The sequence below is a fragment of the Gopherus flavomarginatus genome, unplaced genomic scaffold (assembly GCF_025201925.1).
Source record: "Gopherus flavomarginatus isolate rGopFla2 unplaced genomic scaffold, rGopFla2.mat.asm mat_scaffold_34_arrow_ctg1, whole genome shotgun sequence".
Lineage (NCBI taxonomy): Eukaryota > Metazoa > Chordata > Testudines > Testudinidae > Gopherus > Gopherus flavomarginatus.
The window spans coordinates 4,909,629-4,926,108 of NW_026115061.1; the positions used below are offsets into that span (position 1 = coordinate 4,909,629).

The 16,480-nt window shown below is 46.8% G+C and overlaps 2 protein-coding genes and 1 non-coding gene across 3 annotated transcripts in view; 1 reads left to right on the plus strand and 2 right to left on the minus strand.

Annotated features, from left to right (window-relative positions):
• Positions 1 to 16,480, plus strand: part of LOC127042164 (zinc finger protein 679-like) — a 316,167-nt gene that overhangs the window by 218,351 nt on the left and 81,336 nt on the right. The gene's annotated exons all lie outside the window — the stretch shown is intronic.
• LOC127042191 (uncharacterized) overlaps positions 1 to 16,480 on the minus strand; it is a 57,076-nt gene that overhangs the window by 3,159 nt on the left and 37,437 nt on the right. The window lies entirely within an intron of this gene.
• TRNAT-AGU (transfer RNA threonine (anticodon AGU)) lies at positions 2,980 to 3,053 on the minus strand. Its single transcript has one exon. It is a non-coding gene; the product is annotated as a tRNA-Thr (tRNA).

Consider the following 16,480-nt stretch of genomic DNA (forward strand, 5'->3'; position numbering starts at 1 on the left):
TGCCTCCTGAAGTCCGCCTAGCAACAGTGCTTTTTTCCTTTTCTCTCTCTAGCTAATCTTCAATGTCAAGTAAACCTGAAAAACCACTTTATTTGCATTCATATAGTGCTGGTATGACTCTCAATGGGAGTGCTATTGTGTGACAAAAGACTGTTAATAGTCCTTAACGACTTCTGCTTAACATGCAAGCCACAAACTGCCAGAGAGAGCAGAAAAAAAAATTTCTCTCTGGTTCCCTTTTAAAACCAAACTGTTTCTCTCTGCTAAAAAGCCCTTAGCAGAGAAAAGAAAAATATAATATTCCTACTGGCTTCTGGATTCTGTCTAGATCATCCCACCACTGCTACACCATATCATAACCTTAGTCCCAGATTTGGACCTTAGCGTCCAAAATATGGGGGTTAGCATGAAAACCTCCAAGCTTAGTTACCAGCTTGGACCTGGTACCTGCTGCCACCACCCAAAAAATTAGAGTGTTTTGGGGCACTCTGGTCCCCCTGAAAAACCTTCCCTGGGGACCCCAAGACCCAAATCCCTTGAGTCTCACAACAAAGGGAAATAATCCTTTTTCCCTTCCCCCCTCCAGGTGCTCCTGGAGAGATACACAGACACAAGCTCTGTGAACCCAAACAGAGTGAATCTCCCTCTCTGTTCCCAATCCTGGAAACAAAAAGTACTTTCCTATTCCCCCAGAGGGAATGCAAGGTCAGGCTAGCAATCCAACACACAAATCTCCCCTTGATTTCTTCCTCCCACCAATTCCCTGGTGAGTACAGACTCAATTTCCCTGAAGTAAAGAAAACTCCAACAGGTCTTAAAAGAAAGCTTTATATAAAAAAGAAAGAAAAAATACAAATGGTCTCTCTGTATTAAGATGACACAATACAGGGCAATTTGCTTAAAAGAATATTGAATAAACAGCCTTATTCCAAAAGAATACAAATCAAAGCACTCCAGCACTTATATTCATGCAAATACCAAAGAAAAGAAACCATAGAACTTACTATCTGATCTCTTTGTCCTTACACTTAGAAACAGAAGACTAGAAAGTAGAACTACTTCTCCAAAGCTCAGAGAAAGCAGGCAGCCAGAAAACAAAGACAAAAACACTCAGTTCCCTCCACCCAAAGTTGAAAAAATCCGGTTTCCTGATTGGTCCTCTGGTCAGGTGCTTCAGGTGAAAGAGACATTAACCCTTAGCTATCTGTTTATGACAGTCCTTCTGAGGGCTGAACCCGTGGAGATGCAGTAGGCTACTGGGAGACAGACCCCTGTGGCTGCCTCTTGGCATCCCAGGGATGGGTTCTTACAGCCCAGGAGAAGCGAGGTTCTGGGGGGAAGGAAAAGCAGCAATGGTGAGGCTGAGTGGGCTCCTTTCTGGCCAAGATGGTGAGCTGTGGTGAGTCTGGGAGTTGCCTGTAAGCCATAAGTGGACATAGTGCAGTGAAAACCACTGCTCCATTCTGGCCGACCTGGGGGCACCATGGATGACTTGGGAGTGGGGGCAGGGCGCTGGCTGTGAGCAAATGGGATCCAGGAAGCCCCAGCCTGCCGCTCCAGGGGCCGAGTCTTCTTCTTCTCTCCTGCCATGGGGAGCCCGGCCTTAAGCCTGCCCAGCATGTGCAGCAGCTCGAGCATTAAGCCTTCCTGTGTGCATAATCTAACTATGGCCTAGTGTAATAAGGTGTAAAGTTTAGATTGTGAATTTATCTTTAATTTCCATGATAACTGACTTTGATCTTTTATTCCTACCACTTATAATCCTTAAAACTCCATCTTTCTGTAGTTAATAAATCTGTTTTATGCTGTACTTAAACTGGTGTATTTTGCTTGAAGTTCTTGGGAAATCTCAGCTGCATTATAAGGCTGGTTCACATACTATTCACAGTGAAGGAGGAGTGGACCCTGCGTAATAAACTCACACTGACCAGGCTTCTGATTAAGGCAAGATGGTATGATCCAGGGGTGCAAGGCTGCAGAGCTGTGGGGGGGGGCGACTCTATCATTAGTGTTATGAGTGGCTGCAGAAGCATTCATGTAATTCAGTTGGCTGTGTCCCTACCTACGGATGTCTGTGTAAGTGCAATATCTGCCAGAGATTCACAACTCCTCACAGCATCACATGTGTGAGAGGGAGCCCAGGTGGTGGGACAAAGGGCTCAGGGGTCCCACTGTTCAGGTTGAATCCCGGAGATCCCATCACAGACTTTCAACAACCACAGCGGATGCTCACTGAGACAGAGAGAGAGATGCCAAAATAGTGATCTCCAGTGCCAGCAGACATCGAACTATCAGGAATTCTGTGCACAGAGAGGACCCTGCTAGTGGAAAATGCCTTTGAAAAAGACCCTTCTGTCCCCAGCTGTGGTCGTACAGTGCTCAGTGCTCTGCATTGTGGCCTCAAGAGTCATGGATGCAAGTTGAGTTACGATGACCTTTTCCTTGTCTCCACGTTTCTTAGGTGCCTCCTTCCAACACTTGTCAGAAAAAATGACAGGTTTCTTTTACAAGCATTTGCATTGCAAGGCAGAGGCAGTCTTCTCTGATTCCTCAAAAGATTGACCAAAAAGTGGGAGGAGTGGACACATTTGGCAAGGCACCACTGGATGCTGCATCTCTAACCGCCACTTTACTTGGCAAGTGCCTCTGGGACTTTTCTCCCAGCTGCTCCATTGTTCATCAGTGACAATCAAAAGGAAGACGACATGACATCTGTGTGTGGACATCCCCAGCAAATCACAAGGACGTGTGGTGCAGGCTTTTGTGTTGCAGAAATTGCAGCCAAAGCAACCACCATGCAAATGCCAGTCACAGCAGCCTTTTCATCAACTCCAGGCTTGTGATTTGATTCTTTCCAATGTTTATCTCCAAAGAAGCCTTTTCCTTAGCAAGTAATGACTTGGATACCAAGAGAGGTCTCTTCTGTTTCCTAGAAAGACACAGGAAAATGTGAGCAGAGGAGACAAAACTCATAGAACAAAGCACCACTGGGAGTTGAACCCAGGATCTCCTGTTTACTAGACAGGTACTTTAGCCAGCTAAGCCATGGTGCCTGCCTCACAAACATATTTGCAACTGTTCCATTTGATGGTCCAGGACAACACCTGCAAATTCCAAACTACAGACATTCCCCATTTCCCTCACGACTTGCAAGGAAGAACTGGCAGGCCAAGCCAGGATCTCCTGGTTACTAGGAAGACACTTCAGCCAGCTCTTCCCAAAGATCACTATGTAGAGACCTTTAAACAGCCTCTGTAGATGTTCACTGACAAAGAGATGCCAAAATAGAGTTCTCCACTGCCTGCAGCCATCACACTACCAGGAGTTCTGCGCACAGAGAGGCCCCTGCTGGTGGAAAAGGCTTTGATAGAGACTCTTCTGATGCCAGTCTGTGCTCATATACTGTTTAGCACTTTGTGTTGTGACTTCAGCATCCACAGATGCCAGTTGAGTTGGGGGACATTTTTGCGGTCTCCACATTTGTCTAATGGCTCCTTTCAACACTTGCCACCAAAAAGACTTGTTTCTTTTGCAAGCGATGTACAGCTAGGCAAAGGCAGTCTTCTCCATTTCCTCAGAAGATCACCAAGCTGTGGGGAGAGAAGACACTTTCAGCCAAGCTGGATGCTGAAACCCCACCTTGTTCAGGAGGTGTCTGTGAAGGACATAAATCTCCACCGTGTAGAGGGCAAGAATAGGAGTTTATTACACACAGCACTGGCAGAGTGTCACCTTGCTTACTAAGCTCAGAGACACTGTTAATTGATTACAATAGAATATATAGATTTTCCGTGGGTGGGGGAAAGTGACGGGGTAGGGAGTTCCAAACTCTGGGATAGGTTTTGCAGCAAGACATGATAAGAACAGTAGCCAAAGGTTAACAGGTTACATAATGTCTCCACCCATGGTCTCAAGTTAGCAAGTTAACATTTCATGAATACTTTGATAAAAAGTTATTAGTATAAAATATCTATGCTGAATTCTGATATGAGGTCCATAGGAAAGGAGCAACTCCTTTGATTGTCGTCCAGGTACATTCCTAGGGGTTAAAGCAAAGAAACAGTGAAAGTATATGGCAATAAAGATTGTTTTCTGTGTGTCTGAAGGCAGGCATTGGTCCCTGGGAAGGGAGGTGGAAGGATGACATATCTTATACTGACATCTGCCAACTTTTCATAAACTCAAGGTTGGATCTCTGGGAAGAACGTCTCCCTACAGAAGAGACTTACACAATAGGAACAGGGATTCTTTGCTCAATCTGCAACTCTGAATAAGACACAATTCTTTAGTTCTTAGCTCCAACACCTGGCAATTTGCTGACCAAGCCTATCTTAGCAAGCAAGGCTTTCTGTTTACCCAGCTTTCTTTTAGCTGGTCACTATTTGCTAGGCTTCTGGTCCCTTGATTATACTCTGGACTTTGAGTCTGGAAAAGAGCTGGCACAATCCATAGACCAGGTTGTTATATAAAATGCACATGAATTTTAACCCTTCACATCCAGTAATGGCAAAGTTCTTGGTTCAGGCTTGTAGCAGTGATGGAATAAACTGCAGGTTCTAATCAAGTCTCTGGAGTCCATCCACAGCTGGGATGGGTCATTCAGTCCCTTGTACAGAGCTTCAGTTTGTAGCAAAGTCCCTTCAGAGGTACGAAGCAGGATTGAAGACAATATGAAGACGAGGTATCAGCCTTTTACAGTCTCTTGCCATGTGTTCTTTGCTTTCTTTGTCCCAAGGACACTCTATCCAGCACATGGCATAGAAAAACCTTCGAGTTCTGTGCATAGGCAGGTCCCTGAAGACCTTGCAGAGCCACAAGGTGTATCTGCCTTCTCTCAATTAGTTGATTGTAGAGCTGATGATCCTTAATGGGCCATCAAGCAGGCTAGGCAGAGCTGACAGCAACTTGTCTGGCTGGGGTGTTCCTCGGAAGCATAGCACAAGTTTGAATACAGACAGCATAGAGCCAATATTCATAACATCAACTACAAAAATGCTACACATCTAGAGATAGCATAATTATAATCAGCCAATCAGAACCTCTCCATAGACCCATTTCATGACAACCTTTCTATCATATTGGCTGCAAATATAGAACAGTGGGGTGATCTATAAAGTTACATATTATGTCAATAACATCACAGGAGGTGACACGGCATCAGTGAGACTGATAGTGGAATACTGCCTCCAGTTTTGGTGTCCTCATTTGAAAAAGATACTGTGAAATTGGAGCTGGGGCAGCAAAGACTACCAAAATATTCTGAGGACTGGAGAAAAATACCTTCTAGTGAGCTATTGAAAGAGCTCAACCTGATTAGCTTATGAAAAGAAGATTGAAAGGTCACTTCACTGAAGTCTTGAAGTGCCTTAATGGAGAGAAAAGATTGGTTATTAAAGGGCTCTTTAATCTCTCAGAGAAAGGCATAACAAGACCCAATGGCTGGAAGATGAAAAGAGACAAATTCCTATTACAACTAAGGCACAAATAGTCAACAGCGAGGATGATTCACCACAGGAACAAGCTACCAAGGAAAGTGGTGGATTCTCCATCCCCTGATGTCATTCAATGAAGACTAGATGCCTTTCCCCCAAAAGTAGCTATTGTGTCATGCAGGAGCCCTGTGATATGCAGGAGGTCAGATTAGATGCTCTAATGGTCTCTTCTGGCCATAAAGTTGACTAATTTCTGAAACACTGAGCGTAGCATTGAGAGCAGCGTCTGAAGTTTTACTGTCTAGCCAGCTTGCTGCCTAGAACGAACACTCCTTGAGTGGGGTGACCACAGGGAGTAGCTCAAACCTCCAAAGGGCCTGGCCAGGGGTAGGATATTGGCACAGCAAGGTAGGGGTGTGGCAGTGACATCACAAAGGCCTTTTGCAGGATCTCAGACTATTGGTCAAAGGTGATGGGGGGTGGTAACCTCAGAGAGAGATACTGACATCAGCCAGGCAGGACAGGGGCGAGGGGCCAGGGAAACCTCAGAGACCCCTGTGGCTTTGCTTCAGCAAGTCTCCTTCCCCGGGTCTCTCCTTGAGGACTGACAGAGTATTCGGGTTCACGGACGTGAGCACCAGGGGGAACCTCTTTCAAGTTTTCTCCTTCCCTTTTAGTGATTTTACTAGAAAACAACCATCCCTGTTTAGAAGGTAAGAGGCTCCTGGAGGTTTGAAACCTGTTCAATCTGATCTATCTGGTGACAGGACACTTCCCTTCTCTTTGCCTCAGGCTCCTCCCCATCTGTCCAATGGGAACAGGGACAATTCTCGAGCTCTGGGCGGTCGTGAGGCTCGGTGAGATAAGGGGCGTTAAAGCCCTCTGTGAAGAAGAAAGGGGAATGTCACGGTGTTTTAGCACCAAGGAATTCTAAAGTTTGCAAAAGTGTTTAGTCTGCGGAAACAAGAAATGGTCGGGGCCAAACTTTTTAACCACTGCCTTTTTTGAAGCCCACTCAAGGATGTGAATCCCTGTCTTTTAGGTACCCGAGGTTCTTTGCCAGCAGGAGAGAAGAGGTTCCTGCCTCCGTTTTTGTGGCCTAAACAAACCAGGTGTTGTGCCTCAGTTCTCGTCTGAGATACCTGAAAAAGAACATCTTCCCATGCATGAACAAGACAGGACCTGTCTCTAAAAGGGGAACAAAGAGACCCCTGGGACTTACAGACTAGCTACCCTCACTGCCATAGCTGGAGAGATTCTGTAATACATTCTTAAACAATAAATTTGTCAGTAGCATCTACAGGATAATTTGGTCCTTAGGACGAGTGAGCATGGATTTGTCAAGAACAAATCATTCCAAACCAATCCTCTTTCCTTCTTTGGCAGGGTTCTGGGCCTGGTGGAGGTGGGTAAACAGTCGATGGGATCTAGCTTGGTGTTACTAAGGCTTTTGACACAGTCCCGTAGGACATTCTCACAAGCAAACGAGGGAAATGCAGTCCAGCTGCAATCAGCGTAATGTGGGTGCAGAGCTGGTTTAAAGCCCAGACTCCAGGAGCCTTTCTCCATGTTTGGCTGTCTAACGGAGAGGGTGTACCTAGTGGGTCCAGCAGAGATCAGTCCGGGGTCTGGTACTATTCAATAATTTCATGAATGATTTGGAAAATGGAGTGGAAAGCATGCTTCTAAAATTTACAACTGACATCAAGCGCTTTGGAGCACAGGATTGGAATTCAAAACGCCCTTAACAAACTGGAGACTTGGTCTTCTTGAGCCAAACTCTAGAGCTGGTCCCCTCTCTCTAGATTGGGCTGAAGTGAAACCCCAGAGCCAAACACTCCTCCTGGGCAGTGTGATCCTCCCTTGAATGGTCAGATGCTGCTTAGCACAGTCAGAGCAGCTTTTGCTGGGGGATTCTCCCAGCACTTTCCAATAGCGGGAAAGTATGAAATCCCCATTTGACTGCTGGGGACAGAGCCCTAGAGCGGGGAGCAACTTACCCAATGTCCCAGAGGAAAAGGAAAACAACCTGCAGTGGATCCAATAGGAAGCCCAGCAATGGAACTCAGGAGTCCTGACTCCCAATCCCCTGGTCCAGTCACTGCAGCGGAGCACACTCCCTCTCAGAGGCAGGGGGAGTGGCCATGAGGGCCTGCTTGTAATTGCCAGCTGTGGGAGGGAGTGTGCAGCAGTGGTTAGCAAAGGGGCCTGGAAAGAAGGACTATGGGGTCCCATCCATACTTCTGACACTTGCTGTGACCCTGAGCCAGTAGCTTCCCCTCCCCAGGCCTGTTTCTCATCAGTAGGGTGGGGGTCGCAGTCCCGGGGCTTTGGGAGGCTCCAGGAAGGTGTGTAAAGTGCTAGGATGTCAGTATCCTCCAGGCTCTGTCACCCCCAAACTAGGGAGGTGTTCTGCACCCCCTGCTGTTGGCCAAGTTTCTCCGTCCCTTGGCAATAAGATAGTCTAGAACCCCAACGAGGGTTATTCTATCTGCCACGCAAGATCCATAAACCTGGAAATCCTGGACGCCCCATCATCTCAGGCAATGGCACCCTGACAGCAGGATTGCCTGGCTACGTAGACTTCCTCCTCAGGCCCTACGCTACCAGCATTCCCAGCTATCTTCGAGAGCCAGTGACTTCCTGAAGAAACTACAATCCATTGGTGACCCTGCAGAAAACACCATCCTGGCCACTACGGAGGTAGAAGCCCTCTACACCAACATTCCACACAAAGATGGACTACAAGCCTTCAGGAACAGTATCCCCGATAATGTCACGGCAAACCGGGTGGCTGAACGTTGTGACTTTGTCCTCACCCACAACTATTTCACATTAGGGGACAATGTAAACCTTCAAGTCAGTGGCACTGCTATGGGTACTCGCATGGCCCCACAGGATGCCAACATTTTTATGGCTGACTTAAAACAACACTTCCTCAGCTCTCGTTCCCTAATGCCCCTACTCTACTTGTGCTAACTTATGACATCTTCATCATCTGGTCCCATGGAAAAGAAAACCCTTGAGGAATTCCACCATGATTTCAACAATTTCCATCCCATCATCAGCCTCAACCTGGACCAGTTCACACAACAGATCCACTTCCTGGACACTACAGTGCTAGTAAGCACTGGTCACATAAACACCACCCTATACTGGAAACCTACTGACAGTTATACTTACCTACATGCCTCCAGCTTTAACCCAGACCACACCACATGATCCACTGTCTACAGCCAAGCTCTAAAATACAACAGCATTTGCTCCAACCCCTCAGACAGAGACAAACACCTACAAGATCTCTATCAAGCGTTCTTACAACTATAATACCCACCTGCTGAAGTGAAGAAATAGATTGACAGTGCCAGAAGAGTACCCAGAAGTCACCTACTACAGGACACGCCCAAAAAAGCAAGTTACAGAACGCCACTTACCATCACTTTCAGCCCCCAACTAAATCCTCTCCAGCACATCATCAAGGATCTACAACCTATCCTGAAGGATGATCTCTCACTATCACAGATCTTGGGAGACAGGAAAGTCCTTGCTTAAAGACAGCCCCCCAACCCGAAGCAAATACTTACCAGCAACCACACAACACAAACATTAACCCAGGAACCTATCCTTGCTACAAAGCTCATTATCAACTCTGTCCACATATCTATTCAGGGACACCATCATAGAACCTAATCACATCAGCCACGCTATCAGAGGCTCATTCACCTGCACATCTCCCAATGTTATATATGCCATCATGTGCCAGCAATGCCCCTCTGCCATGTACACTGGCCAAACCAGACAGTCTCTACATAAAAGAATAAATGGACACAAATCAGACATGAAGAATTATAACATTCAAAAACCTGTCGGAGAACACTTCAATTTCCCTGGTCACTCATTTACAGACCTAAAAGTCGCAATATTACCACAAAAAACCTTCAAAAACAGGCTCCCACAAGAGACTCCTGAATTGGAATTAAATTGCAAACTGGACACCATGAAATTAGGCTTGAATAAAGACTGAGAGTTGATGGGTCATTACATAAAGTAAAACTATTTCCCTATGTTTATTTGCCCCCTACTGTTACTCACACCTTCCTGAAAACTATTGGAAATGGGCCATCCTGATCATCATTACACAAGGTTTTTTTCTCCTGCTGATAATAGCTCATCTTAACTGATCACTCTTGTTATAGTGTGTATGGCAATACCCATTTTTCATGTTCTCTCTCTGTATATATATATATCTATATCTATATCTATATATATATATCTCCTCCTACTGTATTTTCTACTGCATGCATCCGATGAAGTGGGTTTTATCTCAGGAAAGCTTACACTCAAATAAATTTGTTAGTCTCTAAGGTTTCACAAGTATTCCTGTTCCTTTTGCAGATAAATTAATGGAGATTAAGTCTATGAACGGCTATTAGCCAGGATGGGTAAGGAATGGTATCCCTAGCCTCTGTTTGTCAGAGGATGGAGATGGATGGCAGGAGAGAGATCACTTGATCATTGCCTGTTAGCTTCACTCCCTCTGGGGCACCTGGCATTGGTTGCTGTTGGCAGACAGGATACTGGGCTGGATGGACTTTTGGTCTGACCCAGTATGGCCACTCTTATGTTCTTATGAAGAGAGGGGCAAAGCCCTCTGATGGAGTTTCTGTAGTGTAGTGGTAATCACATATGCCTAACATGCAAAAGGTCCCTGGTTAAAAACCAGACAGAAACATGATATGAGGGTTTAATTTTCCCAGCTCCTACTGGCCTGTCCCTGCTGTTGTAGGAGCAGCAGTGATTTCTGTGCTCAAAAGGTCTGTTATACTCCCTCTCCCTCCCACTTTTGTCCTCTCCCTCTCTGAATGCCTGTGAAGTGGCTTTCCCCCTCCCCCTCCCTCCTGGAATGCTTGTGGGATGAAGGGGCTGGTTGAAGAGCAGAAGAGCTCCCAGGTAGAAAAGGCATCTGGGACTCTAATTAGGCAGCACTCACACCCCCAGAGCATGGACACTGCCCAAGGTGCAGTGTGACCAACCAGATGCAGCCAAGTCATCTCTAGTCGCAGGCCATGAGGAGCAGGCCCTTAAAAGGGGAAGGGGCCCTGTGCTCAGGAGTCACTCACAAGCTTGTACCTCCAGTGAATGCCCTTTGCCCGGACCTCTTGGCCAGTGGTTCACCACGTTGCATTTCATTGTGCCTCAGGAAGACTTACTTTCATCACACCGTCCATCACTGCATTGTGGGACACTTACCTTGCAGAATCCTGACATCTCCGGTGCCGAGCCAGTCCTGGGAGCGTTAGTATGTGAGTGTGACACCCCATCCCCCTTCTTTTGAGCTTAGCTATCAATATAATAAATGTGCTGCTTTCTGCCAAACTCTGGTGGGTCATTAGTCCTCCCTATGTTTACTAGTTGGCCCAATTTCGGGTAAAACCTCCAGTAACCCCAACCTCTGCATGACAGAGGGTGGTGAATGAGCTGAGAAAAAGCCTTAGCATCAGCAGGGGAAAGCTAGAAGATCTGGGCCAGTCACCTTTTGAAGCCTTGTGGCTTGGTCTCCTCTGCCCTGGGAGGTTGGCCTATGGCAGTTGGCTCTTCCTGCTGGCCTCCTCTGCGTGATTTTCCAAAGGAGGAAGTGATAGGACTAGATGATCACAGTGGTCCCTTCTAACCTTAAAGGCTCTGAGTCTAAAAGGGAGAGGGAAGTAAAGGGAATTTTTTTAAGAAATAAACCAAACATTGTAATACAAGGATGACTCCAACAGCTCATTGTATAGTCCCGCCCCTTTCTTCCTCCACTGGGTGGTTAATGACCTGCTAGGATCTGGGACACTGATTCTCTCATTCCATCACTAAACTGATACAATGTGACTGAAATTAAACCAATTCCCAGGGGAGAAAACATCACATCATTGCATTGGTTGAAAATCAAACCCAGATCAAGTGCTTGGAAGGGAGCTATGCTCACCACTATACCACCAATGCATCTAGCAAAAGTGCTTCTCCTACGTGCCACTTATGCTTGTCAAATGAGGCTAGACCAGTAGTGAAGAGATTTTATGCCTGATAAAATGTACTGGATTCTCATCACTAAAAAAGGAACACCTCCATCATCACTTGGGTTTGAACCATCAATTGGCCACCAAAGTTGTTAATCACAGGGTATGTCTACACTACAGGATTATTCCAATTTTACAGATACCAGTTTTTGGAAACAGATTGTATAAAGTCGAGGACACAGGCCCACACTAAGCACATTAATTCGGTTGTGTGCGTTCATGTACAAAGGCTAGCATCAATTTCCAGAGCGTTGCACTGTGGGTAACTGTCCCATAGTTCCCACAGTCTCCCCCGCCCATTGGAATTCTGGGTTGAGATCTCAATGCCTGATGGGGCAAAAACAGTGTCATGAGTGAGTCTGGGTAAATGTCATCACTCAATCCTCCCTCCGTGAAAACAACGGCAGACAATCATTTTGCGCCCTTTTCCCTGGATTGCCTGGGCAGACGCCGTAGCACAGCAACCATGGAGCCCGTTCAGCCTTTTTCATTCTCACCGTATGTCTACTGGATGGTGCTGACAGACGTGGTACTGCAGCGCTACACAGCAGCATCCCCTTGCTTTTTCCAAGTTAGCAAAGATGGTTACCAGCCCTACTGTACCATCTGCTGCTTTGCAAGTTGACAATGACAGTTACCAGTTATACTGCACCATCTGCTGCTGTCATGGGTGCTCCTGGCCGGTGGGGTCGGCCAGGGGCTTATGGACAAAAATAGGAATGACTCCCCAGGTCATTCTCTTCTTTAAGTTTTGTCTAATGGAGAGTCAGTTCTGCCTAGACTATCAGGCAAACCTATTAAAGAACCAGAGGGGCAAAAGGGCTCTCCAGGTCAGAGCCCTAGAGATCCCACAGAAATGATGAGCTGCATGCCATTCTAGGGGGTGCCCCTGCAACAACCCTACCCTTTGCTTCCCTCCTCCCCTACCCCTCCTGGGCTACCATGGCAGTTATCCTCCCATTTGTGTGATGAAGTAATAAAGAATGCAGGAATTTGACACAACACTGACTTTATTGCTTCTGCAAGCAGGGATCAAAGGGAGGAGGGGAGCGCAGCCTCCAACTGCTATGATATTCCAGGTAGGACTAAATCTCCATTAGACAAAGCTTAAAGAAGAGAATGAACATGGGAGTCATTCCCATTTTTGTCCAGGCACCCCTGGCCGACCTCACCGAGGCCAATCAGGAGCACTCACGGGACGACGATGATGGATACCAGTCCTACTGTACCGTCTGCGGTCCGCAAGGGAAGGGAAGGGGATGCTGCTGTGTAGCGCTGCAGCACCACATCTGCCAGCAGCATCCAGTAGACATACAGCGACACTGAAAAAAGGTGAAAGAGGATTTTTTTCCCTTTGCTTTCATGGGGGCAGGAGTCGGGGGAACGACATATACACTGAACAACCCGCGACAATGTTTTTGACCCTTCAGGCTTTGGGAACTCAGTCAAGAATTCAAATGGTTTTCGTAGAGTGCGGGAACTGTGGGATAGCTACAGTCATCAGTCGCCCCTCCCTCCATGAGAGTCCATTTCATTCTTTGACTTTCTGGTACACTTGTCTCAGTTCTTTAAGTTTCAGCACTGCGTTGAGTCCCTGTTGTGGCCTCTGTCCATCATAGTCTTGGAGATTTTTTCAATATTTTGGCATTTCGTCTTTTGGAATGGAGTTCTGATAAAACAGATTCATCTCCCCATACAGAGATCAGTTTCAATGTCTCCCGAACCGTCCATGCTGGAGCTCTTTTTTGATTCTGGGACTGCATGGTCACCTGTGCTGATCAGCGCTCCATGCTGGGAAAACAGGAAATGAAATTCAAAAGTTCACGGGGCTTTTCCTGTCTACCTGGCCAGTGCATCCGAGTTCAGATTGCTGTCCAGAGTGGTCACAATGATGCACTGTGGGATAGCGCCAGGAGGCCAATACCGTCAAATTGCAGCCACACTAACCCTAATCTAACATGGCAATACTGATTTCAGGACTACTCATCATCAGGAAGGAGTACAGATGCCGGTATTAAGAGCCCTTTATACCGATATAAAGGGCTTCGTTGTGTGGACGGGTGCATGGTTAATGCAATTTAACACTGCTAAATTGGATATAAACTCATAGTGTTGACCAGGCCAGAGAGAGCAGCAGGTTTCCCCTATTTTTTCCTGCTTTCCTTTTCTTGACTAGTTTCTCCTCTGCAACAACTTGCTGTGTTTGTTTGTGTGTCTGACTAGCTCTGTTGGTAAATCATCAAATTTTTGATCTTATGGTTCAAGTCCCTGGTCAGGTGATAAACTACTCATTATATCTTAAAAATCTGTCTTTCTGGAGTCGTCTTTGATGTTTTTTTTCTTCAGGATTTTGCCTTTTCCAAGAAGGGCCTTTGTGTGGGGGGGATTGAAGGGGCAACTTCCTGACAGCCCCTCTGTCCTTGCAGGCTGGAGGAATAAAAGCCTCTGGACATATAGCATGTTCCTCCTCTGCACACACACACAAAATATCCTTATGGAATTAGAATCACCTGCTGCCTTCCCCTGTTCTGCTGGATACCCAAATCAGGATACTCTTCAGCCTAAACCTATGTCCCCTTTTTGCCCAATGCCCCTCAGTCCCAACCCTCAGTCCCTCGTATGCTCACTGCTCCTCACTCCCAACTAGAGCCTGCTCCTTTTCACTCTTCTCCTCTGTCCCAACCCACAGCTCCCTCCTTCCCCCCAGCAGCAGGTGCTTCAGACCCCCTTAGGAAGATTTTCTTGCAAGGTTTCGTGTATGAGTCTGCATGTGGATTTTACAGTATGTTGGAAATATGTTGGGTTGCTTGCCGAAATGATCACTTTTGGCTGGTGTTGGATTCCCAGTCTCCTTGTTATTGGGACAGGAGAAATAAAAGGTTGTTGTACTTGTTGTGTGACTCGAGGGCAGTAGAACTGTGCTTGGCAGACCCCGATGGAGGGACTCACCCTCAATTCAATAGCACTTGCTAGGCAGGGGACATTGATTCCAAAGCCAAGTGGGCTGGGGCCTGAGTTCTCATACTAAAATTTATGTGTTAGATCAACTTTAGGACAGGGTGGCTGTGGAGGGGTGAGTGAGTCCCTAGACAACATAGTGAGTACGGTGCCTTCTTATTTTCCCCCTTTTCCACCGAGGGTGGCAGATGAACTCTACAGCGGCACCTCTGAGCTTGCACTGACTAAGGACAACAGCTGTGAGTGGGGTGCACAGAGGGGATGGCTCATGTTAAAGGACTTTTGGTTGCTGGACTTACGAACCATAGGGAGAAGGACACTGCCCAGCTTATTTGTGGGTGGGTCTTTTCCTCGTGATTTAGGTTTATGTGTTGGAGCTGCTGACATGACTTCTGCTAACCCTGGGCTTGCATTGCAATGTAGACGTACCCTGAGAGTGTAGCTATACTGAGATAAAATCGCTGTGGCCCGGCTGGCCTGGATGATCTGATTTGGGCTCCTGGGGCTCAGGTTGTGAGGCTAAAAACTGCAGTGTAGACATTTGGGCTCAGACTGGAGCCCAGGCTCGGAGACCCTCACCCCTTTTGGAGTCTCAGAGGCTGGGCTCAAGCCCAAGTGTCTACACTGTAATTTTATTACCCTGCAGCACAAGCCCCACAAGCCTGAATCAGCTGACGCAGGGTTTGAGAATAGTGACTTGGGTGTGTTAATGGCAGTGTAGTCGTAATTCTAGGCTATGCCCACACTGCAATGAAACACCCAGGGCTGCCCCATGCCAGCTCAGGCTCCTGGGGCTTGGGCCGTGGGGTGGTATATTTGCAGTGTAGACGTCTCGGCTCAGGCTTAATACCGGGGTCTGGGACCCCACAAGGTTGGGAAGGAGTTTAGCAAGCTAAAATGGCAGTGGAGTATTACCATGGACTCAATGGCATTTCTCCACTGGTCTGTCTGCTTTGGGACAGGGACAATAACACGTCCTGCTGCATTCGTTATTTCAAAGGGCAGTTTAAGATTTTCATTCTCAGACACTGGGCACAAAGCAGGACTCAACCCTCGATGCAAACTAAACGAGCTGCCCATAGATTCTGGCAGCCACATTGAGCATTTGGTATGAGAGCTCAGATCTGCCCCTGTCCCAGAGGGAGGAGGTCGTCTGCAAGGGGACTGGACCACTAACCTATCAGCTCCTAACTCCCAAACTTTCAGTAACTCTATTATCAGTGGCTGTGAGCATAATTTAAACCATAAGAAAAACCACACTGGGCTAGACCAAAGGCCCATCTAGCTCTGAATCTTGTCTTCTGACAGTAGCCAATACCAGGTGCCCCAAAAGCCACTCCCCCAGGCACCACTGGGAGTGTAACCCAGGATTTCTTACTTACAAGGAAAGGGTTTTAGCCAGCTAAGCCATCGTGCCTGCATGTAGCTAAAACACAGTGTCTGACCACACCTGACTCACTGACATCTCCACCAGGACCTGACAAGCTTTGCTTGTGTTTGGATTCTGCAAAGTAGAGGAGCAGATGAGGTTTTCCTTGCAAGCTCTGTGTGTGTGTGTGTGTGTGTGAATCTTTGGCCAGGTCTGCACTACAAAGTTATTTCAGCAGAATTCTATTGCTCAGGTGTGTGAAAAACACACAACTCTCCCTTGGTCAGACGCTTGTGGCTGGTGTACACACTGCAATGCCATGTCTGGTGACAAAATAAAACCACTTCGATGAGAGGCCTAGAGCTTTTTGCAGCAAACTTAAAGTGACAGAGTGCCAGTGTAGATGCTGCCGTTCATTATATCACCGTAACTGGCCTCCACCAGTATCTGTCCCTCATGAGCCCCATACTATCAGAAGCTCGTTCACCTGCACATCTACCAATGTTATATATGCCATCATGTACCAGCAATGTCCCTCTACCATGTACATTGGCCAAACCAGTCTCTACGTAAAATAATAAATGGACACAAATCACATGTCAAGAATTATAACATTGAAACACAGTCGGAGAACACTTCAATCTCCCTGGTCACTCATTTAC